Consider the following 2,238-nt stretch of genomic DNA (forward strand, 5'->3'; position numbering starts at 1 on the left):
CTGGATATTTTTCTGGTTCCATAAAAATTTTAGGGTTGTTTGTTCTAGATCTATGGAAAATGCTAGTGGTATTTTGATAGAGATTACATTAACCGTGTAGACTGCTTCGAGTAATGTAGACACCATGTCCCCAGATAACTGTGCCATATCAGCAAGGGCCAGGGCTGTTGGGATCCAGGTGTGTGCTCAGCTCCCCAGCTGTACTGAAAAGTCCTCCTTGGCAGAGGTGAGACCATGCTTTGTGTCTCAGTGACCCCTGGGGCCATTGGGAACGGGGGGGGGGGTAACTCAGTGTTATCAGCAATTCATCTGGCTCTTTATGGGTTATATCCAGGGAATGATTTTGAAATAATGTCACAAGTTGCAAACTGGAGTCTGATCAGGGGTCTCATGGCTCCCTCCTGAACCATGCATTAACTATTTAGTTCCTAATCATGGAGAAGCCCAGGGAAGTCTCTTGGATAAGCTCAATGTCTATTTACCACATGGATTGGATGTGCTTCAGTGTGTAGTTGATAAGGCTGTGTTATGTACATCCATGGATTATGGCATCCCTTTCCCGCACATCCCTCATCCTTCAAACCTCCCTATGGGAAAGGCTCACACACCAATGATATAATCAAATCACAGACTTGAACAGGGAACACAGCCATTCCAGGTGACTGTAAGCTCTAAGGGCTCAGGCCTAGCTACGTCTTTGGGACAAGCTATGTCTTTGGGACAAGCTTATACCAACACAACTGAGTTCCTGAACTGGGGATTGTCCAAGATAGTGGACCTCAAAACCACATGGCCCTGGATTTTTCTTAACTAGTGAGGGAGAGTGTAAGGGATGTTATTAAGTACCCTTATCTGGCAAACCAGAGATCACCTAGGATATGTGAGGACCCAGCCAGGGAGGATTGGCCATGTTGTGCATGAAAAGGAGCTGGGACCTTCTAGGGTACTTCTGGGCTAAATTGGTTATACAATGAGTTTCAAAAATCCTAGTTCATGAGAATCAGGAATGAGGCTCAGCTGTAGCCTTAAATTCTGCATCATAAATATTTTCCTTGGATACAAAACCATCAGGAAATGGAATCCTAAAGCCAGAGGTAAGAATCCCAAGAGGATTCAAATCTAAGGTAAAGGGTCAATCGTGGGCCGTAAAGAAGATAAATGAGGAGGTGAAATCCTGCCTGCCCTTAGTACACTGGCAAATAATCTTCCTCTGACCTTTTCCTGTTTGTACTATACATTTTCATGTTTTTACCATTTTTCCACATTTAGCACAGATGGAATTCCAGAGATTGACCTTGAAATCTACAGTTCCTAGTTGGTGGTCAAAAGAAACATAAACAAGACAAGTAGAAAATTACTCTTCTTCCAAAACTAGAAAAGCAGCTACCACCTTGGGTGAGGAAATGGTCCTTGCAAATGTCATATTTTAAAATGCACACATTTCAAAGCTTATAGCCATTCCCTGTGAAAATACCTCCACCTGTCAAATCTGGGAGTTCTGAGGGATGTAGTTTCAACTCCCTGTCCAGGTTCATGGTACCGAAATGCTGATGTCTATTAAATAACACAACAACTCTGCAGGACTTATTTGAAAGAGAAATCAGAGCATCTGCACCTTATTTAAATTAACACAGGAATGAAAGAACAAAAATGCAATTCCCAGGCTATAGAGAAATAGGATTTTAATATAATATTCAAATGTAAGAGTTGCTATTTATAACAAATAAATATTGACCCTCCCCACATGGTGAACAAATTTTTTTGCCTTTTATACAAATGACCTCCCCAAATCCTTCCTCTCCCTAACCTCATTCGTATGTGGTCTTATAAAGCTCAGGATACATTGGCAAATGGCACATGCAGTTGCATGAGTTTTGACATTAATGGTTCCTAACTGGGCTCCTCCTCCACAGTATAGCTGGAGTGACTAACGGAGCGTCCACTGGGTGAGGTAGCAAAGTCCCTGCTGCTGAACTAGGAATGTGCCTGAGCTGATCACAGAACTTGGCGTGAAAGTGGCTACTGGTATTCAGCTCCATGTTGGGGGCTGGCTGCTGGAAGAAAGCTGGCTTCGTTTGGAGGGGGGGGGTCTCCTCAAGGACATCCATCTCCTGCCCCTGCATCTCACTGCACTCTGTTCTAGGCACTGTACTAAGTACTTGGTCAGTCACCAGCATACATTCTCCCCAGCGTTCTGATAGATCATATAGCATCACTCCATTTCACAGAAGAGGAAAC

General features: G+C 43.5%; 2 protein-coding genes across 2 annotated transcripts in view; one reads left to right on the top strand and one right to left on the bottom strand.

Moving 5' to 3' along the window:
* The window catches only part of LOC115275853 (olfactory receptor 1J4-like), a 97,709-nt gene that overhangs the window by 68,290 nt on the left and 27,181 nt on the right, over positions 1-2,238 (top strand). The window lies entirely within an intron of this gene.
* The window catches only part of LOC115276015 (olfactory receptor 1J4-like), a 39,615-nt gene that overhangs the window by 21,058 nt on the left and 16,319 nt on the right, over positions 1-2,238 (bottom strand). The window lies entirely within an intron of this gene.

Source organism: Suricata suricatta, chromosome 13 (assembly GCF_006229205.1).
Source record: "Suricata suricatta isolate VVHF042 chromosome 13, meerkat_22Aug2017_6uvM2_HiC, whole genome shotgun sequence".
In the NCBI taxonomy this organism is placed as follows: Eukaryota; Metazoa; Chordata; class Mammalia; order Carnivora; family Herpestidae; genus Suricata; species Suricata suricatta.